General features: G+C 39.9%; 1 long non-coding RNA gene across 1 annotated transcript in view; it reads left to right on the forward strand.

Moving 5' to 3' along the window:
- LOC102384250 overlaps positions 1–24,537 on the forward strand; it is a 105,258-nt gene extending 80,721 nt beyond the window's left edge. Inside the window, exons 2-4 of the long non-coding RNA XR_322980.3 lie at positions 15,675–15,734; positions 20,241–20,302; positions 24,140–24,537. This is a non-coding gene — a long non-coding RNA (uncharacterized LOC102384250). The remainder of the gene's footprint in view (positions 1–15,674; positions 15,735–20,240; positions 20,303–24,139) is intronic.
- The last annotated feature ends 628 nt before the right edge of the window (positions 24,538–25,165 follow it).

A 25,165-nucleotide genomic window follows, 5' to 3' on the forward strand; every position in this document is an offset into this window, starting at 1 on the left:
AAACAGCAGAGATGATGGTTTTGGAGGTGATGTATGCTGAAACATGAGTTGCTGCAAGCTAGAACTTGAAGATGGTGAAAATAAAACTTTTCACATGGCTCCTTGGTCTAGAAAGTTCTCTGACCCATTCCTGTGTGAAATCAGCCATGAAACAACCTGGCAGATCTATTCCCTTCATTTCCAGCAGGCCTGGCTGCAGGTCCATGACCAGTCATCTGTAGATACAGCTCGTTTTTCAATCTTCTCAATCTCTAGTTACTGCTTCCCTGCAGAGACAATGATTTGCTTGCCTCTCTGTTCCTGGCAACAGGCAGTAGCGGCATTAGGGGAGGGCAAACCAGGCAACTGCCCGGGGCCTCAAAATTTTGAACCTAGAATGAACCTAGAATATAGCTAACTATTTAAAAAACTCTTCTTTGTATTATCAATATTTTATTAAGATACTTTCATTGCAGTTTCATGGATAGGGCAAAGTGAAATTGAAATCGAAAATGTCCAGCTTGCTAATATGTCATCAAAATTAAGCCTCTAAGGGGCCCCAAATGACTTTCTTGCCCGGGGCCCCAACAACCCTAAGGCCACCACTGCAACAGGGCTTGTCCCAAGGTGGAATATCACTGAAGTCTTTGAGCCCACAAATCTCTACTGAACGCCTAAACTGGAGCCTTCACTATTGGGTAATGATCAAAGATGTACAGGCACATCCCCCTGCTAGAGTCTTCCAGCCTGTCTTAAAGACGGTGCTAATGGTTACTGAAAGCAAATGTACTTCAGCACTGCTGTGACAGCATGGGCATAGTCTGACTGCCTGCAGCTTCACCACATGCATCCGCAAATGAAGAAGAAAGACCTGTAGTAAATGCAAGAGAACAAAACCCCATAGGCACCACCAGGCTCCCAGAAGGGAAAGTTCCTTCCTGATCCACATGTAAGGCAATTAGTGCATCCCTGAACTTCTGAGAATCATCTGGTTTTATTGCAGTTGCTCAAGCAAAAAACCATGATCACAAAGGGGTGCTTAGCCCAGTAACCTCAAACTAGCTACAGCTTCATAAAACTAGAGCCTCCCAGACCCAAAATCACTGGCAAAAAAATAGAGAAAAAAATCCCTTATCTATTGCAGTTAGGGCTGGGTTGTGTGACTGCCTCTCTGATGCTGTTTGTGGCCCCAGTATAACTGCAGAAACCAGTCAGATTTACTGGCATGCATCAGATCTTACAGGCCTTGTAGGATTGGGTGACTCGGGGGACTAGCAAGAAGATGGTTTTCATTGCCAGATGCATGGTTTGGCACTCAGGGGGGCACCAATTGGAAGTTGTGAGCTAATGGGCATTTACTGACATATGAAATAAGTTTGATTTCGGACTAGGTGCCAGGCACAAATGTCAGGCACATTACTATATTGCAATCCGCAACAGCATGAATAGAACTACCTAGTATGTTTGTAAATATAAAAATTGGGGATTAAATGAGAATGGGGCTGAGCTTCCACCTCTCTCTGAAGTGGGTCTCCTGGTTCAAGTTTGAGGTGTGCTGGGTGGGGCGGTATGAGAGTGATTGGCAGTACTGCCCTAGCAAAAGCTTTTGAGTAGAGAGATGGCTGCTGCAGTGTTACCTTTAAGGAGCACTGAACTTACAAAGCTTTCATTTTTTAAAAAGGTCAGTCCTAAGGTGACAGAGTTCATATCAAATTAGCTGACCAGATGGAAGAGTTCTCCAGGACCCTGGTGGCATGACACTCAGATCGCCTAGAAGCCTGAATCTGAGCATTTTATTATAAACCTCATTCCAAAACCTTTTCCTCCAACTATTAGGTTGCCCATTAGAGCACAGCAACGTCTTTAATTATTCTACTGATTAAATTCAAAACAGTTGTGCTTTTTAAAAAACAATTATACTAAGAAAATACGTGTTATGTCCCTAATAAGAAGCCATTAATTAGGAAATGTTGACCTGATGAGCTGTGTTAGTTTGTTGGATGATGAACGTTGCTTTTATCAGACCTTTTACAAACTGATGGTTGTTAACTTCTGGTTGTTAATTATTCACACCTTTAAATGTTAAGATGGTTAGAATATTTCATGAATGCTCTCTTTTTTCTTAAATACTGACATTGGATTTTATGAGCTACATATTGCACCTACTAATTTACAATCATATTGCACTTCTATTCCAATCATTTAGAATTAACTCTCTATTTAAAAATAATAAATGACCCCTGCCTCTCCATTGTCTGTCATAATTAGCATACTGTCTTTTAAAGAGGAAAGCATGTTTTCTCTTCATTAACAGTAATACTACCTAGGCAGACAATCAGTAAGTCCATGATCTGGAAGCTACAGTGGACACCAAATTACCCTCTCTACCAGGACAAAATCAATTAACACCACTAGGGATGTCATTATTGTCACATTATGTCACCTGATATCCTCCAGGGTAAATAAATGATTTGTGGAATTTTTAATGCTCATACCCTAAAACAAAATGTTGGAAGTTAGATTAAATCTTGGATGGTGCATTGTTTGCAAGGGACAATAAGTGCTAAGGAAAGTTTTTTCTATTTCTTTACCCCCTCCCCCCCCTTTATGGGTAAAGCAAAATACTACTGTAGATAAATCCACTTGTCCTGGGAGTGAAACTGGAAACAGCTATGAATTCTTTCATAGATTCAGAGATTTTTAAGGTTAGAGGGAATATTAGATCATCTAGTCTGCCCTCCTGTGTGACGCAGAGGAAAGACTTTCACCCAGTTACTGCTGTACTGAGCCTAATAACTTTGCTGATTTATAGAATTTTTTCTAGTGTAACTTTTAATATTTAGCAAATGATTGGGTAATCATTGACGCTGTATCACTGGGCTAGTCAGAGACACTTACATATATAGCTTTGCTTGGTTCTTATGATTTGATTGGTTCCAAACAGCAAGACTGTTGCAGTGTATATCAACAGTTGTGTTTTTCTCTATCCATGAGCCAGACTTACACATTACCAGCAGGAAGATAAGGCTTCAACTGAATATTCCAGAGTAGGGCATCCATCCCGCCAGCAAACTGGGTGGAGTGTCCTGCTTTTGTTAGACAGCTTCACAATTGATTTGGCAAGACCAAAATGAATTCTAGAGACGGTTCAAGTTTCCTAGATGATGAGTGATTGATCCAGATTAATAGAATGGGTAAAAGTAGAGTTCAAAGAAAAAAACAGTTTTGAAATTGACTTTGATTTTCTTCTCGTAATTCTACCAATACATTTGTTGCTTCTTGTCATTATTAGGAAGTACTGAAATGATGCTCTAACTTATTTATTTTCAAACTGGGGTTTTCAGCTGCATGAAAACAATACTATTTTCAATTTTTAAAAGTATACATAACTTCCATATTTTGGCCTACATCAGGGGGTATTTAATTAAGTCTATTCTGTCTAACATGATCTGATGTCATTGTACAAGGATATGTTCTTTGTTAGCAGCGCTCTTAGTTTCAGACTCCTCTGTGTATTTGAAACCATGGTAACAGAACAGTAAGCTAAAGCCAATGAGATAATGAGATATTCTCATTGTAATTGTGTTTCATGAGGGCACACGATCCCATGGGTGGTATCTGACTGTCTTACAACTGCTAGCAGAATTTAAGAAACAGGCATATATTAGCATGGTACCGTTTTTCACAACAGCCATGTAAACACTTCTGACATGGCATTTTTAGTTGTTTCCAGCACGTTAACGTATGTAATGTGCATTTATGTCACAGGAAAGCTTTCTATTAATGAATATCAATATTTTAAAATCCTTAGAACTTCAAGGAACTTCAGGTTTGAAATGCATTAACAAGGCTGTGGGTTGCTGTTTTGCATTATAATTATGATCTGCGCTCTAGCTTATGCTAGGAGGAAGCTATGGAGGCAAAGAAAGGGGAAAATGAGATAGAACTGCCACAGATCTTAATCATCACAATGTTTATTTAAGAGTCTGTATAAAACAGCATAAGCAGCCTGCAAGATTTATCCTGTTGCTTACCTCCAAAACCAAATCTGAAACTTCAGTGAGCATTTTAATTATGAAACTTTTCGGGGTTTCCCGTAAATGTCAATGTTTATCTCTTTCCATTTTAGAGAGAGACAAAATAAAAACGGCATGAATAGGTCTACAAGGCATTTTTTCACAATTCCCTTTTTGAGATTTCATGTTTCACTCATATTGTGTCAAAATATATGTTAGCCCTCCTTACTAAATTACACCAATAACTTTTTTATCTTTCAATCACTAATCATTTTGTTATTAAAAACATGATACATTAGCTAGAAGAATTAAGCAAGACAATACCTTTGAACAAAAATGGTATGCTGTGATGTCAGTAGAACTTACTTACAAAAGCAAAATGATTTAAGAACATGAAATATGTATTCTTTGAAGTATTTACGTATACCGTGAGCCATGATGCTATGAGTTTTATAGATAAGGGGATGTTCATTTACTATTCATTGTACATAGTGTATGCTCTACTCTATATTGAAAATGTATTTAATGTGGTATGAAAAATAAAAAAATATTTTGAAGAACAGATTAAAGTACTAGGTTCAGTTTCTTTCTAATGCTTTGTGTTTCATGCTACAATTGTTTTTGTGATCTTTGTAATTCTCAGCATACAAACATACATTTTATCTTTAGTTTGCTTTGCTTTAGGTGCCATACAATTTGGTGCACGCATGTGTGTGTATGTGTTGTAAACAATAAACATATACACAAGGACTACATGATGGCATGACACTGAGAATATGGTATTCATCTTCATGATAGGGGTGGCCTTGTATTTCACAAGTGGTGTAACAGACCAAAGCCACAAATGGGTAAAGGAGCTCCCCTGCTGAGTAAAGATGAATTCTATATCCATGCTGTCATGACAAATGCTCCTTTCAGATGCACCATAAATGCAGAACTTTGGAACCAAATGTAATGCTACACACACACACACACACACACACACACACACGTGTGAAACCCCATATCTATTTCAAACCCCAGTGTTTATATGTGACACACAGGAGTTGTCTGCCAGTTTTGAAGTCCTTCCAAGGCACCAAATTTAAATAGAGAGTTAGATACTTTTAAAAAACAAACAAACAAACAAAAACCAACCCCCTCCCCCCCAAATAAAATCCTAGAAGAAAAATCTATCAGAAAAGTCCAACCTACCCAAGCGTCTTAGAATACAATATTCTAATAACAGTGTTGAAAAATGTTTAAAAATTGTTCCCAACATATTATTTGCTGTGTAGGAAGTGATTTTTGGTTGAACTAGAAATGCCATTAATTGAGAACTCTGGTCTCTGTTGTCTAGGACAGGTAGGTGCCAGTTTTGTTAAGTATTTATGATTCAAAGTCCAGTGATTGGAAAGGCAAAGGGCATCGGTTTTGTTTCATCTTTGGCATGTCCTCCTTTGCAGATATGCCTTTCTACCAACAAACCTGTCTGTCTGTGGGATTATTGGTAGGTTTTCCTCTACCCATATAACACATCATTCCATCATGAGACTGTTGGGGTTTTATAAATAATTTTTTGTAGAGTCCTAGTGTAAATATACAACTTTTTATGCAGAAGCCCTGATCTGAGCCCATTGACTGTTTCAGTGTGGGCCAAGTATGAGTGAAACCCTTAGATTACAGTGGATGTGCATTTTACTTTCATAAATGCACATACCTGCAGTGAAAGAAAAGCCATGTACTTCTGGAAACAACTAATAGCTCTCTTTCTTGGCAAGATTAGATAGCAAGAGCATGTTTGATCCTCAAGTTCTCATTCACTAACTTTCAATGAAAAATGGAGCTTATTTCTTTGAAGAGCACACATGTGAAATACGCCTTGGGCTATAACATTCTGCTTGTCTGCACAGATGGAAAACACTCTCAGGAAAGGTAGACATGGGGGAAAAAAGGGGTGGCCATTGAGTTAACTCCCTCCTTCTATCCTAAAGGAAACCCTTTGCAGAGCTCTAGGATTCCGACTTGCTGGTTGTAAGGAAGCATAGGAGTTAGGGGATCATTGTCCTTCATACATTGATCCTCCATTCCTCTAGCCCTGAAGGTGAAAGTGCCTGAAACAGAACTAATGAAGGTAGTTCCCTTCCTAAACTGTTGAGTTCCCATTTGCTAATGTGCTTTATGAAGGAACCTCAGTCATCAGCTGGCAGAATGTGGTAGAGGGGAAGTATAGTCTCTGGAAGTAAAGGCTAGTAGGAGGGTGCTGGGTGGCAAGCCACAGCCTCTGTGGATTCCCTGGACCTAGTTGGACTTGGATGCTGACCTTGGTCCGTGGAGTAGGGAGGCAAACCCTGTCTCTCCCTTAAAGTATTGCTATTACTTTGTCCAGGTGATTTCTGCATCAAGAAAAATCTGTCCTTTATTTTCTTCTCCCCCATGAAGACTATATATTGATGTATGCAACAAATTAGATCAAAAGGAAACATTTATGCCTGTAACACAGAGCAGCTGAACAAAAAACAAATGGACAATTTTTGGTTTTTATTAACAGCAGTGTCTTGACTCCTGGTCCAGTCTCTGGTACATCAGCGAGGGAGGAATAGATAATTAAAGAGTACAGGGATGATATCATTCTGCTCTAGGGCTCAGAGACAGTCTAAAGGCAAAACAGAAGGCGGAAATAGGCAGGGAAGGGTTATGAACTTGATTACTTTTTATTCAGGGAATGACTTTTCTTTAAAAAAATACATAGTTTTGATGCAGCAAGAGCTGACAAGGTAAATTATATCTATAGTTCAGCTGCATACACAGAGTTTTGTGATATTTTAATTGAAAACATACTTAAAAAGATGCTAGTCTGACTTTTGCTATTAGTCCTATCCTTTTTCTCTGTTTTTATCTGTATTTAAACAAAAATGCATTTCACAGGTGGTGAATAGCCATACAGTAGAGTAGTCATCTCTTTTCAATTGCTGTTCAACATTAGTAAAAACAATTAGGTTATAATCTCATTGCACATAGGATATATCATTGCACATACATAGTTTTAACAACGTTGGATAAATTGCAGAAGCCAACCTTACAAGGAATAAATATATAATACCAAATGTAATGAATACATACACAACACCTTCTACACACACACACACATATGTGCATTTGTTTTTGTCTGTATTTGCGGTTCATTTCACATAGATCCCTCAACAGTGATCAGATGGTAGTAACATTTTATGTTGTTGCTGACTTGCCAGCTGGAATTGGTTATTTAGTTAATTACCAATTCTCACTTTACCTCCCCAAAACTCAGTTAGTTTGTCCTTGGTCCCCCTTTGATATCTGATAAGTATATAAGGAAAATTAGCAAACTAACAGTTTTACTTCAGTGAATTTGTACTATTTTAGTAAAATGTTGTATTCTTTTAAACACTGAGATTTCTTTTAGGTCCATGGATACATTCCTTCTTGTAAAGTAAGGTAAAATATATTGCTAGTGAATTGTATTTTGCTTCTACACAGACAACTGAAGCAAAATCTATGTGTGGGTATTTCTTGTGTTTATGAACTGTGGACTCAAAACGAAACAATGAAAAACTGCTTCAGGTTTTGAAATGTTTTGAAATATGGAATGTAGCAAATAAATGGAGAGTCGGTTAAAACTTTAGTGGAAGTAATTAGCCAAAGATCAGTCTTCACTGATAAATGTCAATAGCTTTGGATATAGTATTGTATTTTGATATTAGCTTTAAAAAAAAAAAGTTCATTACTACAGACCTGTACTCTTGAATTTGAATATGGAAATTCAGAGTCTGCTTTTTTAAAAATTTGCATGTGCTCACATGTACGCTGTGTGTTACTTCAGTACTCTTCAAAAGTGCTAATTTGACCAGTCTATAGACTAATGGACCCTACCTACTGACAAACCGTAGTAGCAGAGACAAATTTCCCAACTCTGTCCTGTTATTGCATCCTAAACCTGACATACCTGACATACAGGGAATACCTCTGAAGGCTAGGGTATAAGAGAATACCTATGACCATTCAGTCATTGGCTTCTCAGCTGAAGCAGTAAACTCAGCCAAAGCCGCAGCTGTGCTGGAGATCAGTAGTATAACTGGGGGGATGAGGTGAGCATGCACCAGCCCCATGCACCAGCCTCAGCCCCAGGCACTGACTATTGAGCGGGGTGCCAAAATGCCCCCCCACCAAAAGTCTTTGCCATGGTAGGGGCAACCCTACATTTCCCAGCCACAGGTGCTGGGCAGGTGCAGTCCCATACACAGCCATGTATCTGGGAGACAGGGGGTGACTGAATGGTGCTCCCCCGCACTTCAGGAAGTGTTTTCCACAGCAGGCACAGCCCTGCACCTAATGGCATGTGGGGGGCGGGCAGAGAGAACGGGGCACCAGGAAGCCTGCACCATGGCGCTGCTGCCACTCTGGCTGATGCTGCTACAGCAGCAGTGGCATCAATAGCAATTGCTTTGCTCGGTGACAAGTAATGGCAGATAGGACTTTGCTTTCCCTTTCTTCCTCCCCCACCTTCCTCCCCCATACCCCACTAGTCTCCAGTGGTCAGCATGCCCCTCCCTACCCTTCTTCCCTGGGCACTTGTTCTGGAAATCTCCAGCAGAGGCAGAGCATGGATCGTGGCCTTCTGAGACCTGAACTAACCAACAAATTCATTTAACATACTAACCAAAAAATAATCTTAGAGCCTTGTCAGGCATTCACTTGCAATGGTTGCAAATCATTGGAATGTAGCATCCTATTAAAATTAGTATGTGTTAAGAGAGAACCCTCACTTGAAAGGGAACAACTTTTCAATGCCCGAAGGACACTTAATATGTGCTAAACTGCTTGAACATGCAGTTGCTTGCATTTTAACTGCACTTCATGTTAAGTTGAACATTCTTGAATCCTTCTTAATATAACAATATCCCAGTCAGAAATTATTCAGATTGGTGCATGCCATCATGTGAATCATACACACTATTTTCTATCATAGTTTTGTGCCTGTGCTACCTGAAGCCATATTCAGATAACAAAAGTAGGATACCCATAGTAAAAAACTAGTCCTATCTGTATGAGGAATACCAGCCCTCTATCACGTCAAATTGGTCAAGTTGGACGTGCTTGGCTCAATATATATGTGGAAGACCTCCCAGAAAAACCCAGAGGTGTCATTCATTATGGCAGCCTGTCCTTTGAGTCAGTTCCAGTATTCCAGCTTGTTGTTCCAGCACAGTGCTATTGTGAGTAGTTGTTTTTATTGTTGTTGCTTGGTTTTGTTTTTAAGTATATTTAAAGACAAGAAAATTTGTGACTAACCTTAGTGATTTACCTATACTCAGCTTGAGTAAATCCTACCAGTTTTGGACAGAAGTGCATATCATTAGCCTACAGTATGCAGAATGAATTTACTCATACTTGATCTAGCTTTGGTTATCTACCAATACTTTGCTTGGATAAATTCATTCTACCTACCTAAATCCCACATAGGATATGGTATGCACCTCTGTCCAAAACTGGTAGATACTGCCATTGTTGTGAACTGTTAAATACCTGACTGGCTGCATACATTTCTGTTTCCAATTGAAATCCTTACACCTTTTATAGCACCAAACACAAACAGTGCTCAGCCTTGGTAAAGTGCTCTTGAGGGCTATGAATAAATTTACTCTACCATAACACTGCTCAATCTCTGTTGTATCCAGAGTTGCCCAGACTTATTCCCTGACGCCTCCTACAGTCAAAGTTGTTTTTCCAGCTCCCCTCTACATGCTTGCTGTCTCACTCCACCATCAGATACCCCAAGCTAACCACTTTCCTAGTTGCTCTCATGCCTATAGTTCTTGGCTACTGAATACAAGTTCTGTTCATTCATGCTGTTGCCTCCTTCCCAAAGCAACATTTCCTTTTCCCTTAATCTTATGACCTCAACAGCCAAACTACCTGCTATTTACTGCAAGCACCCAATCTAGCATCCTTTCTGTTAGTTAAAAAATAAAAATCCCCTCACAAATAACATCTCCATGGAAATTAATGTAGTTGGATCACATTTAAAAATGCATTTTCTGACCACATTGAAGAGAAAGGGACTACATTTTTATCACTCTACCTCCTATAGCTAAATGACTCCAAGCGTTCATTAACTGGATTGTTTTCAAAGGATAATTAATCAGTTGGTTTAATATACTTAACTGAATAAAGAAGCCTAGCAGTGCTAAATACCAAGGCTTTCAATGTCATACCATGCATAGAGCTAGGCTCATGCACACTGCAACTCTATGAAACTAGCAAGTGGGCATCCTCTCTCAATTGTTTCTGACAAGGCAAGACAAAATCTGCAGGTTAACAGAAAATTCTGTATATGCCAATAACTCTATGTTAACAGCTGCCTAAGATATTAAGGTTGGATTTTTTGATTGCTTTGTGGGGACAGGAGGGGAAGGTGGAGGTTGGTCTTTCTAAGCATCAAATTTAGTACTTGTGATAAATTAATTCTCAGCCAATGCATACTAAAATCTAGTTATTCTCCAGAACTGATACTGAAAGAAAAATAGTGTTACCTTTGGCATGCTGCCCTCCAATGTTCCTATCTTGAATGAGAAGCCACCGTTATGGCGAATACTAGTTCAGTTTCTAAGTCCACTCTGTCATAGAAAGGGATGTCAACCAGAGGACCAGCTAGGAAAGCTGAAATATAGACTGAAGCCATGAGTAACTTCCCAGATAATTATGACTTCATAGAAACATTTGGTCAAGATAAGAGTTAAAACAACTATGAGTAGGCATTCTGGTAGAGTGTGGATAAATCTAAATTTTATGTCCATGATTTTTTTTTAAGTTTACTCTTCCTGAACATTGAAGCCATCATGCTTTACTATTTTGCATGCCCATGTTAATTGGAATTCTAGGCCATCTACTCAGATATTAAGCAGAAAACATTTTTATATTATATGTTGAGTTGTAACTGTAACTAGCCAAGGCAAAAGTTGTATGTCACTTTTAAAAAAAAATCTGTTTCCTACTTAGATGATTTTTGTACCTAACTGTTGCAGTGCAGTATGAAGCTATTACAACAATGGGAAAAGCATGCCATATTGATTAATTATATAAAATATGTTTTAATAAATTACAACTATAGCTGGCGTAACCTGGTTGGATCACTCACCAAAAAGGTTGAATTTTAAATAATGAATGTACTTGACAATCTGTGTTAAGAGGCAAGGATTTCTTAGGGTGGTATCTTTTACTAGACCATCCATACAGTCAGGATATAGTTAGGTAAGTTTTGAATGCAAAACATTTTTTGTCAGGTCTCACTTGAGAATTTAGCTAGTTGCTTTCTATAATTCAGGAACAGGAATAAAAAAAGTAAAAAATTGTTAGCTACATTATTCCTTATAAGCTATTTCCTCAAATCAAGTTGCATCTAACCTGTATCAAATTTGAATTATCAACAGGGCAGGGAAACTGAACTTCCTACTGTGATTTTTCTGAAGAAATGTATTGCCCCTGTAAGGTCCAGTTTGTCACCTCAAATGCATAGTTACGTGTCATTGTATATCATGTAAAATCCTGTATTTGTGCTTACCTTCAGTGGCAGCTATTTCAGGAAACAAATATATTAAAGCATACTGTAGTTTAGATTCCTGATATATTGTATACTCAAATAAACGCCCATATTTTTCTATCAAACTTGTGCTAAAGCATTTTGTACTTTACGTATACACCTATAGAAGGTTGCCAATAACTATAACCAGCTGAAAGAAGCCATAGGTGCTAGAGATAGGCAATAAAAGCAAATTAAAAGCTTTCCAAATTGATTGTTCATTCTACATTTCACAAGCGCTACAAATCAGAATTTCCAGCACACTATCCATACCTGTTTCAAAACTAACACAAATTTACTGCTTGGTTTTGAAGAATAAAAAAAAGTACAGTGCCTTTCAAATGATCACTGCTTTCCTACAGGTGGTGCTCTAAAACTAAATTAGTTCAGGTCAATTCAAATGGTGTCTAATCAATTAATGAACCAAATATATGTAAAAAAAGGCAATCTATAGAGTCAATGTTTTGACAAACAAGTGACTTTATTTCATGACACTTAAAAATTTCTCTTTACTGATTTTTTTTTAGCATGTATTTTTTAAAATGTGTATCTTTTCAAACACAACTTTTTTTTTAAACAATCTAAATTTTGCTAGTGTGCACCTTCTTAGGATATTTCTTCTAAGCCCGTTTTTAATCCGTAAGGAAAAGCAACAAAATGAGCACATAAAAAATGTGACCTTTGACTATTAAGCATACACAATCAACTTCTCCAAAACATGAAGTATGATGCAAACTTTTTGTGTAAATTCTCAATTATTTCCACTCCCTGGTTCATCCCTTTATTGCTATGATTCAATAAAATAGTAAGAAGTGTTAAATTGAATATTTCAGAAGTGTGTTTTCCACATGAAGCAATGTATTACAGTAAATGTCTGGTTCCTGAAGATGCATGAGGCTAGTGGGGACAGAACCTGAAATATCCAGAAATATGTCTAAAAAATGTTCTTCATTTCTGACACATGGGTCTATTTTACCTTTCAAGCAAGTATAGACTCAGACTACACATGTGCTTTGAGAGGACAGTAGATATGCAGAAAACTATGCACATTTTTAACATCAGTTCAGAGCAGTCCATTGATTTCGCATCATCTGTATGTGATGCTGTAAAACAAATCCTCATACATAATTTTGTAGGTTAAATGGCCTAATCATGTTCACCATGAATGTAAAAGGAATAGTAAATATAAGTTCTCATCTCCAGCCCTCGCTGTCAGTAGCCTCTTCTCCCTTAATCAGTTTGCAGACCTGTAATCCCAAGAGATATGACTAAAATCCAAGAAGGCTAGAGAAATGACACCTTTATGACACAAATTGAAGAATACTTTATCCAGCTGAAATGGCAGTGGCATTTAGGAAGATAGAATTTAATTACCTAGTGAAAATTTGGCCAGGAAACTGAGATAAAAAGTAAGAATCCTGATCTTCAAAAAGATCAGTATTTAATCTATAATGATCCTACGTATCTTAGAATTTTATTTTTAGAATTGTCCACTATATGGCAACTCCTGTAAGGCCTGAGAAGAGTGCCTTTTGCTGAGTAAAAATGGAGATTTTTCCCTTGACAATCCTATCCCAATACCCCATGATCAGGTTAGTCCATGCTTAAATTGAGCTGTAAACCGAGACCCCTCAAGCTATAAGCATCTAGCATGCACAAGACCAGGGATTCTCAGTCTTTCTCAGTCTGCAAGCTCACTTCCAAGGCAAACCTGATTCTTGCAAGGGAATTTCTATGGAACAGGTTAATTGACTTGTGTAAAGTCCTAAAGAAAGTCTATGGCTGAGCTGGGACTTGAAGCCAGATCTCCAGAGATCAAATGCATGGCAATTTGTCCATGTTGATGGCCAAAACAAATGCTGTGCTGGATTTTGTGAAGTGTTCTTTGAATGCTATAGCAGACAGTTTGAACAAGTAAGATACAGACAGTGAAATGACCCTAGAAACTAAAGCTAAGTTCATGTGCCAGATCAATCTTCTTAAGCTAAGACCAAAGTACCCAGAAAAGCAGCTGCAACCAACTGCCTCTGGAGTTTCCCCTTTCATGATGTTTTGCAACTGGGAGATTTAAACTCACCCTAAAGCCATGATTTGCTGCTTTCTTAAAGCCTTCATGTGGGTTGAGGAGATAAATCTCCATAGACTCAAATGGATGGGCCTTTGGAGTGATATGGCTGCTTTGTGCTGTACTGCCAGTATAATAAAACCCCACTCAGCAGCAGTGTAAGAATAATTTGGCAGAGGCATACATCTCTGCAGTAATGTTGTAGTTTGCCATGGTCCCTTTTGTGCAGCCAGCATTGCCAGAGAAGGGGGCCTGGTTACACTTGGTCACAGTCAGGATGCCCCTTGACTATCTTAATCCTTATATTGTCATACCTTTGTGGAACATTACAATTCAGCATGATGTAGGGAGGAAGCAGCGCACAGCAGCCCAATTCCTAGAGCTCTTGAGATTAGAGTTTTAAGTTTCTTTTTCCACAGCTGTGATGCTAACTCTGTGTATTCTGGCCGTGCCCGAGCATCTGACCTAACAAACATACCTACAAATGGAAGAAACTGAGTAAGAACAAAATGACAAATTTAGTAAGGTCCACTGCTGTTCAGTTGAATTCAGCTTGATTTCCTGGCAGTCACAGTAGTTCTGAGGCTGTGAAATGTAAAGTAGCGCCTAGTGTGTCTAGTTTGTGGTGTTAATGTGGTAAGCACTGCTGGCAAACCCCAGGCTCAGCAAGTGTGCTTTCCCAAACTGCAACCATAAGTGGTTTCTGCCCTTCCCTCCCCAACCCACACACACAGCCAAAGTGCCTTGATTTGTGTTAATGTGAGACATGACTTTGCCAGAAGTGCAGTGTGGGGGTTGGTACTGAAAGAAATGTGATGCCTAATATGTCTGAAAGTCTTAGAAATTTCAAGCCATATCAGCCACCACAATAAAAGTATGTCTTTTAACTGTGAAAATTGTGACATTGCTGTCAAAGAACTCAAATGAAGCCGGTGCCCAATGGACCCTAACAGGACAGGCTTTCAGATTAAAAGAGTATTTCGAACTGATAAATCTATTGTGATGAATTTCATGGAGTTTAGGATTCTGTGTTTTGACTGACTGTACAAATTACAACTACATCCTGCCTTAGTCATGGTTTAGAAAGCCTACTTTAGGCTTGGAGAGAAATGACAAAAGTCACTGAGGAGTGATGGTGACTGCTGCTGTTATACATATTACAGTAGCAATCTGCTCCCACCACAATCAGGTCCTATCATACTGGGGCCTTTACAAATACGCATTACAAGAGTATCCCAGTTCTGAATAGCTCATACTCCAAATAGACAAGGAAAGGAAGGGTATGTCTGCACCACAAGCTAACCGTGATGGACAGCGGGCATGTTCTCACATGTCGTGCTGCTCTGCACATACTATCTCCAAACGGGAAGCAAGGTAGTGCTGCAGCAGGTGAAATGGCTCTTCGCCTTCAGCAGTGCTAACTAGTTCACTGCTTCTGGTTTTAGAGGGCCTGGATTTGGAGCAGTACTGTGTATTTGACTATATTGCTGCTTTGCAAAATCACCTGCTGTGTAGGCATGTCCAAGGGACTTTACCAAATGCATAACAGGTCAGTGGCAGAGCCAGGAACAGATGCCAGGTTTCCTGAGTCAGTTTTTTGCCCAACCCATGGCATTGTCTCTTTCTCTCTTCCCCAAAGCAATTATGCCCCTGTTTCCTACCCCTCTTTCAAGTTTCCCCCAACACCTACTCAATGTTGATCCTTCCAGTGAGTAGAGAGAAACCTGGATTAAAGCTTCTTAACTATTCATTCCCTCTGAAAGCCCCCTCCCCCTACAGTAGAACGTCCTACCGTCCCACTTCTCATCTGTCAACACTGCAAAACTATACAAATAGTGCAGCTCTTTCTTTTTAGCCAATGTAATCCAAGTTCAATTGGGAAAGAAGAATGTTTTTCTTTCCCTTTATTTTTATTGCTGGTCACAAATCGGGTTCACTCCAATTCATCTAGCACATAAACGGTATGCTTTCCAAGTTAAACAAATTGCCTTTTTAAAATTCTGTTTCCTTTTCTTTGCAGGTAGAAGTCTGAAGTGAGAAATATTTGCCCCGGAAACTACGCTTTTCCTGACATGGACAGGTAATACGAGTATACTTCACTGATATTGTGCCTGCAATAAAACTAGGAGAAGGGAAATTTAAGAATTTCTTTATATGTGTTCTAAGTTAAGGAAAAGAAGGATATAATTCTGGTTTGACACCGAAAGGAGTTCCACATGCAGAGAGGACAGCATAAGCTGATGATTTCAGGCCCCCCTAGAGTGCTGCCAGATCCTCTGAAGGGTGCCACAAGGTGTGAGGAGGTAGATGAGGTATGAGGAGATAAGTAGATAAACCCAGGCTTAGACTTTTTCCTGCTAAACATTCCCCTACTCGTATTGCCCAGCCCTTGTGCAAGTGGGTAATTGCTGTGATATATAAATTAGTTTTTGAAACTGGGTGCCATTCAATTCACAGAAGTTCTGGAGTGGTGCCTTGAATCCAGTGAGGGGTGCCTCAAGCCCGAAAAGGTTGAGAACCACTGACATAAGCCATCTAGTTAATGATATGTGTAATGTGGTAGTAGGTGAGCAAAACTGCTGAGAGTTTTTGTTTCATGGAATTCTGCACAAAAGTTTCATTAAGAGTCATTGCATGGTTTGTCTTGTTTTAAATTCCCGTGTACCTAATATTACTACAAGTAGTTTTCAACCAGGTCAATTTGATAAATATGCTTCAGATCTGAAATATCACCCATCCATCTCTGGTACCCTGAAGAAGACATGACTGGCTGGCATGTGCTCATGTATTCTCGCCGAGGCAAGACAAGGCAAGGCCTGCTACAAAAGGTGGTCTTCAGCACTGGGAAGGTGCATCATGTGCATCACATCTTAAGTGCCATGTTATAATTAGTGCAAGCCTTACACATTATTGTCTTTAGTGTTGTCCCTTCTGTAAACTACTTCTTTTGACCAGAAGCCATGAAAAGTGACAGGGCTTCCTTAGTGAGAGGTGTATTAGTGGGTTTCAGTTAGTTAGGAGAGCCAGGGGTAGCAAGTGAGATCCTGCTGGAGCAAGAGTTAAGAGAAGAGGACTGGAAGCAACCATGTTTGCCCCCCATACCCTCATATACAACTGGCCTTGGAGGATTAGATATGGGGAAATGTAACACACTGGCAAAATAAGGCAGCACTTCTTGTCTTCTGTCCCTTGGCTTTGGGATACTGGAGAATTGGAGACATGTCTCAGAGGGTTTGGATTGCACTCCTTTCTTCCCCTAGTTCTGGTGCTATTCCAGGTTTAAAATTAAGGACTTAATTTTGATCTCTCTCCAATTTTTTGCCTGTGGCACCTGACCAAATTGAGTGGAATTTCTTTTGAATTACCCAACCTAAGTGTGATCAGGATCAGGACCTATGTGTTAGAGGCTTCAGAAATTAACATTAGATACAGAGAAAACAAAGGAGCTTCCCTCAAACTCAAAAGAAGATTTTATCCTGTGTTCATATCTAGTGTTCCAGTCTAAAGCAACCAGAAATTCTTTGTATACCTAGAGGTTGCAGATCAACTTACAGAAAGAAGAAAGAGCTTGTGCCAACACACTCTACAACTCTCTATCTTCAGTTGTGCTATCTGCTAACTCCCTGATGCAGTAAGTAAAACTGGAGTACTGATACCTTCAGTATGGCTGGTACAGTGCAGGAGGTGAACTAGTTTTTTAAGTGAGACTTTAAAAAGTTCATCACTAGACTTCATCCTATCTAGTGATGAAAAGAGCCAATCTTTTCATCACTAGACAGGAGCATCTTACCCTTGAGCAGCAGGTACTTGGGCATCCATTATGCTTGAGAGTATCCATTATGCATGAGGGTACTTTAAAGGAACTGCCCTCTTATAGGTGGCTAGTCATGGAGCTGTTAGACAGGAATTAGAGCAGGTTCTTGATACACGAATCCTTTTTGGGGATCTTCCTCCTTTTTCAGAATGTAACTAACTTCCTACTCCCCTCCCCTATTCCATCTCAATATACAAGCATCGGATTCATTTGAGACATTTTAGTCAGAAACCCATGAGTCAGAGTGTTCCTCATATAATTCCTGTCATCAGGAAGCTAATGGCATAACTTTAAAATATATAGAGGGCACTTAACACATGATGATGAGCATGAACATGTGATCCTTCATGTTTTAAGTGCCCTTAACAAAGTTTAATTGTAACATCTAATCTTACCCTAATGCTGCAGAGCAAAGAATCCCCTCTGTATAAGGGACAGCTTATATCTGAAAACTGTTCTTGCTAGCCAGAAACAATGCATATGCATAATCAGTCCTGGTAACTCTCCTGCTGTCTAGGAGCCTTTCTTCATGCCAGGACCCTAAAACAGTGATGCAATTTCAAAGTGTTGGCTTTCAGTGTTTCATAAGGGGTAACTTTGGACTGCTCCTAACACAGTAGGGTAATTTTTAGCCATGCACATGAGCTCCAAATCATGTGTTCTCTCTCTCTCTCTCTTTCTCTCTCCCGTTCCACCTCGCTATTTTGTGACTATGTCTGCACAGCAATAATTAGTTGTGGTGAGTGTTGGCTCACTAGACAATAGCAGAGGATATCAAGTGGCACAGGGTTCAGTACAGATTAGTCACCCAAGCAAAAGTCCAGGGCTGAACATGGCTCTCAAAGAGGGCAGATTAAAGCCAGGGCAGGTAGGTCTATGTGCAGCAGCAACTCCTAAATGTGACCTTAAAGTAGCCAAGCAAATAGATGAGGGCAGGGAGGGAAGGGGAGAGAAAATGCACATGCAAGCTTGTGTTGCATGTGTCCTCCTTATTACTCTGCCACCTGCATGAGAGCTACTCAACTGCTGCTGCTAATGGAATTCTGCAAACTAATGCACTTGAAAGTATGTCTTTTATTTAGTGTTCCAGCTGTGGCTACCAGACCTCTTGGCAACACAGTTGTGTAAAAAATGTAGATGCATTCTAAGCCTGCCAGAGTGGAGTAGGCATACACTTGGCTGTGCCCTCACGTGTGTTGGCCTGTGCAGCTGGCTGGGCACAAGGGGAAGAATTTTCAGGGTTTACTGTAAGTTACTCCTATACAAGAACAAGACAGGAGGAAGGAAGGGACCATGGCTCTGAGTCACCATTTCTTCCCACAACTTCTCCTAGGGCAGAAAAACTGCAACTATCCTTTGCACAGGATTGAATTTAAAGGACCTTGTTTCGCTAAACAAAGGGACTGTCAGTTACTTTAACTAAACAAACCTCCAAGAAAAGGAATTGACTGAGAAAACGATGCACAAAAGTGACAATTGTTCTTGAAGACGCACAAATTTTCCTGAAATATAACATAACATCCTGGTCCCAGGCTGAGCTCAGTAAGATGAGTTAAGAAATAACAGAGAGAGGAGCCACTGTCTTTATGCAATGCCATCCAACTGGCTTATAATTACAATCCTTTCTTTTAGTTTCCATGTTCCTTCTATTTATACATACCTAAACAACCCAAACCATTTCAAAACAAAAGTTCAATTTGCTTTCACAATCCATAGTTATCCATCTTGGTAATTTTTTCCCTAAGCTTGTTATTACAGCTGTGGATCACAGTTCAGTGCTTGTAAAATAAATCTGTTATCACAGCTTGCATATAATTAGTTCTAAATGTAGGTGGTTTATTTTCAATATCAGGATGTACATTAGGTATCAAAAACACTTAAGATGCCAGCTATCTCTGCACTTTATGACTCTGTCATTTACTGAGTTGGAGAAACAAATATTTAATGTGACAGCAACATTAAAATACAGCTCGGCTGATAAAGAGGCATGTCCTGCAATTTGCATTGCATGATGCAGCGATGAGCCTTACATACTAACAATGATGCAGCTCATCCAGTTCATAAAGCCTTTACTGTTCAAACATGGAGATCCTAAGGCATGTGTCATGCTGGCAAGGATAGGACAAATATTTTTAGATGCTAATGTAAATAAGCTACTTACATAAACTTGGATTGCAGTATAAAAAGCTATGAAAGCACATAATTTTGTAAATGTTTATCTGATGTCATACAAGGTTCCTAGATCTCATGTTAATCTACATTTACAGAACAGCTTCTGTGAATATTCTGTTTTTATATGCACATAGGAACACTTGCATTTTCATATTTCCTGTTTGATTTGATGGTATGCGCATGTGATTCAAGAGACCAGAATAGGGGAGAAACAAGCTTTTAAAACTAAAATGTAATCCCAATGGAGAGAGCACGTTCAGCTCTCTTAGAGATTATATTCCAAGCACTGACCACATCACTCTTGCCATGTTTCCAGCTTGTCATCTCCACAAAAAGCACATTAGTATTCAGAGATCCCAAGCTTCCTGCTTTTCTGACGCTCCTCCATAATTTTGATCAAAGTTTCCTTGTTCAATTTCATGGTGGTTTGAAGGATCTGTTGATGTCATAAGAGTTGTATTGTGAAAGTAAAATGATAGGACCTGACCCTGAGAGATACCAAGACCCATTGCTCCCCATCATCTAACTTTCTATGGTTACAGTGTCTCCGTCTTACAATGTCTACCAAGCACTTGACATGATTTTCCTTTTTCTTTGAAGGCTGAGAACTCTGAAAAAAATCTTGAAACAGTTGCTTGCGCTTGATCATTCTCCTAGATTGGGTAAGTTAAGAGATCTCTACAGTTTCTACAGCATGTAATGAGTTACAGTAAAAATAAATATAACATTTTGTTGTATGTGAAGCTGAGAGATGGGCCTAAAACCCAAACTCTGGATCTTGATTTAGGCTTCCTCCAAGTTTAGGGTAACTTGGAGCAGAAAGTCTCAATTTGGAAAATCTATGGATTTGTGTTGAAAGTTCTCTTACACATAATATGTATACTGAATTTAATTAGCCAACTTTTAATATATGTCCACTGCCATTTTAAGGCGTCTCCTAAGCTTATTGCCAGTGCACCATCTGAAAAGTAAATGGTCTCCCCCTGCGGACCACTTATGGAATCTACTCCTAAATGACGATAACATACTTTATTTATAAAACAACTTTTACTTTCTAGGTGCTTCATAGACAAAACATAGTGAACATGAACAGCACTCAGATCATGCATCAAAATAAAAAAATAAAAATCATTTGCACAAGAATTACACCCAAAAAAGCACAGTGCAGGGGTCATCAACCTGCAGCCCGCAAGCCAGATCTAGCCCACAGAACCATTTGTTCCAGTCTGTGGACATGGGGCTTTGGCATCAGTAGCTTTTCTGTGCTGAACTGAGTCATTTTGGCCCACAAAGGTTGCAGACCACTGGCATAGTGGAAAGCCTGTGTTTTGATTGTCAATGGGCCTAGACTGAGCTCCTGCTGCAAGCTATTCTTGAAAGGGGCAAAAGAGAAGTGTGGTGGCAGAGACGTTGAAGCATCTTTCTGTGGCTTCAAAGGTATGAATTTGAGCCCCACCTCAGACTTGTGTCGATGGCTTCTCTCCACTTGACCCAGCTATGAAGAGGTACCTGGTCATTGGGACTGGGTAGTGAAAAATAGCCTACACATAAAACTAGCTGTATGCTATTGGCTACAGAAACTGGAATGCTTCCGCCACACCAGACATAGGCTTGGAGATATTTTGAACATGAGTGACCATGGCTCATCATCAGGTCCCATCCTGAAATGTTCCTTCTCTGGTTGTGCCATGGGGAATGAGTGAGGAATTAATTCTATGGGGGTGAAGGTAGGACTGATGCACACTGATTATACTCTATGCTTCCATTTCTAAGAATGAAGGGGCAACCAGAGCTTTTTTTCATACATATGAATTGGAAGGGAAATCAATATGCTATTGCTGACAGGGCAGTTCAGTTGAGAAAACATAACATCTAATCCAACAAACACTCTTTAAAGTCAAATGAAACTTGCCATTGACTTCAGCGGGCATTGCTTTAGGTCGGTTGTTGGCAAGTTTGCAAAATCAGTAGAACTATAAACAATACATGTTTTCTTTAGATTCTTCTCCTTAATTTGAGTGCAGAGGGGACTAAGTTTGAACTGAGAAATTCAGTTTTATTAAGGCTCAAATTCAGTGTGGTGCAAAAGGGACTGTAGAAGAACCCTACATAAGCCCATGGCATGACTTCAATTTATGTTCAAGGCTGTTAAGCTCTTTTTATTCAGGTGTTCCATGGGCCTGGTGCTCACCCTCCATCTGAGGTGAATTTCAATGTTAGTAAAAATAAATATCTCAGTTTAAGTTGTTCTTAATGACTTGTGCATTCTCCTCACTGGGATGGATTTTATATATACATTAGGGCCGTGCAAAGCTGCAGGTGGTGATTTGATTCAGAAGAGATTCAGCCTGATTCGGTGGCCGAATCCCTGAATCCAAATTGAATCAGGGGACCAATTTAAAGGTCCAAATCGATTCAAAGCTATCTGAATCTTCAGAAAAGATTTGGAGAGCTTTGATGATTCAGACAGTCCCTGGTGGCTGCAGCAGGGAGCTGCAGCTGACTACAAACTCGTAAGTACTAGGGGCGGGGGAGGGGACCATGGGGGGGACCTCTGCCAGCCCTCTGACCCCTGCCCACTCCCCCAGCCCTCTATGGCTGCCCCACCCGCCCCAACTCGGTACTTTAAAAAAAAGCCCCGGTGCTCACTGGGTGCTGCTGGGCGGGGGGCGATCCCCGCTGCCCCCACTGCCCCACACTGCATGGGGAGCTCTGCACAAGCCCCCTGATACCCCCCAGCCCCCATGGGGCCCCACCCAGGCCAGCTCCAGCCCTTTAGGAAAATTAAAAAGCCAAGGAAAACCCCGGAACTCACCGCTTTCGCAGTAGCCTCGGGGGCTTGTGCAGAGCCCCCCATGTGGCATAGGGCAATGGGGGACAGCAGGGGTCACCCCCCATTGGCAGGAGCAGAGAGTCCTGGGGTTTTGGGGGTTTCTTAAACGACTGGAGCTGGCCCAGGCGGGTCATCCATGGGGAGGCTGAGGGAGCAACGGTGGAGGTTGAGGAGCTCATGCAGAGTCCCCCACATAGCATGGGGCAGTGAGGGCAGTGGGGATTGCCCCCGGCCCGGCAGCACCCAGTGAGCATTAGGGCTTTTTTTTAACAAGTGCCAGGAGCTGGGGTGGGCAGGGCTGCCGTTGCTGGGCTGGGAGAGGGGTGGGAGATGGGCCTGGCTGATTCAGAGATTCATCAGCAGCTGACTCTCTGAATCGAATCAGGACAGTGATTTGAATCACTGAATCGAATCACTGTCCCCCCAATCGGTCAAACCTGAATCTGCAGGGAATACTAACCACTTTGCACAGGCCTAATATATATGCAATTTTTGGATGGATACATTTTATTATATATAAAAATATATGTATATGTGTATATAACATTAGTTATATAGTAGTGTGGTTTTCTGACTGAGGCTTATGGTGGAAGGGGATGATGTGGGAAAGCTTGCAGTACTGGTAGGTACCTACATTGCCCTCCCCCACTTCCATACACAAGGTCTGCAAATAAAAAAGCACTACATTTATTTGCTTTTTGAAGTCTCCCTTGTTCCCAGCAAGTTATTACAGATTAAAGATAAGGAACATTGAAAAGCAAATTCTGTTAGGTACCCTGGATTTTATTGTAAAGCACTTGAGGTAACAGGGTTATGAAAAGTGCTATAGAAGGGTTTTATACCACTATTAGTCTCTAGAATTAGTTTCACGCTGCCCTGAAAAATGTAAGCGTGAACATGAATGAATTCGTTCCTCTTTGTTTATTGCTACTTCGATACCTAGATCGAGCTGGCCTGCCTAGCTAAGCTTCATAAGTTGCATTTTGTGGTTTCAGATTGTCAGTGAGGTCACTCACTGATGACTCAGATACACTGGCCTGAAGGTATTTATGTGATCACTGCAGTCGGCAGAAAAGCTGCCCTTCAGAACAAGGCAAATATATCCCTGCTCTTGATGGCTTCAGGCTCTGCAATGGGGGATGACCTGACAGCTGCTTGTCCTCAGGGAGAAATAAAGGAAAATGGTGAAACACATGCTATTTCCATGAATTTCCACTCATCTGCTTTAGAAAATTCAGCTGAGACATTGACAATAAAGGTTATACTTCTAGTGTCACAATGGAAAGGGAAGGAACTTTAACATGTATAATACTTAGCCTTGGCATACAAAACAGACTGCACTTCACATGGCATGTAATGTGCAAAAGTGCTGTAACTTAGAAAGATGCCGCCACTAAAAACTATCAATGGATATTTGTCTGAATGCAGATTTACAGCATCTGCTTTACATGTGGTTTATATTTAGATGGCAATCCAGATATCACTTTGCATAAAGTTCTGGTTTTTTGAGCTGTCCAAATCAATTGTCTTTAATCAAATATCAAATTTTCAGATGTTTATAGATGCACTCAGAAGTGGAGATTATTTTAGAAATCATTCAAAAGAATACCAACCAAAAAGAAATATGAACCAAATCCTAATGAAAATTCTTTCTTTTCACTAACAGGCAAAGAAAAACCACACATATGCACAGTAAAATAGACAGTTCCTTCTGACTGAATTTACTGCAGAAAAAAACTATTTGACGATCTTGTACAGGAAATAAGAGTTATGCTGCGTCTTTTTTTAATTTAAGCAGTACACACAAATCAAATGTATTTATTAAATCAATGTATAGTCATTTTTACAAGGAAGTGTAATTTAAAAACAGACATAAAAGATTTCCAAAGTAATGATACACATCTCTTTTGGACAAATGTTGTTTCAGGGATTTATGATAATTCCTTTTCTCAAAGAAAAATGAAACTAATTGAAACAAACTTTGTACTTTATATTAATGCCATTCGAATACAGTATGCACTGCCAGTTATAAAGTGACATTGAAAGCTGATGCTGTTCTCAACAACACCCTGGTTTCTCAGTTTTATGTACTTTTTAATTTCCTCTGTGGAAAATCTGGTCTTCATAAAAGGGCTGCTAAAGAAAATGTGGAAAAAGTTGATTCATTCCATATTTACATTCTTGCTAGTACCTGGAAATGAACCAATTACCAATCTGAGCCAAAAAAGAAGTTAGAAAAGTCATTTAGAAAACTCATCTTCCTACAGGCACTGTTTCAGAAGTGCCCTGGGAAAGTTCTGCTTTGATAGCAAACACCCTTCATCCTAATAAGATTTTGTATTTTCAACCCCTCAGCTAGTATATCTTACTCGTTGTTATTTGAAAAAAACCTTTCAATTTCCTTCAGCTAAACAGAAGAATATGGGTAGATCAGAACCTACAACCCTATATATCAGGAAAGGTCAGATCCCAATCTGAGCAGGTCTCCTCTTCAGGACAGACTGAACCACAACCCAGTTAAGAACACCTCTGAACTTTGACACATTTGGAGCCAGCATGTTAGTGAAATCCTGGCCAATGATGTTCATGGCAAAACACCAATTGACTTCATTGGGACCAGTGATCTAGCACTGTGAAAATGTTGCCTAATATAGACAGAGAAGCCTAGTGCCAAGTTCCCATTTTTGATAAA

The sequence above is a fragment of the Alligator sinensis genome, unplaced genomic scaffold (assembly GCF_000455745.1).
Source record: "Alligator sinensis unplaced genomic scaffold, ASM45574v1 scaffold60_1, whole genome shotgun sequence".
NCBI lineage: Eukaryota > Metazoa > Chordata > Crocodylia > Alligatoridae > Alligator > Alligator sinensis.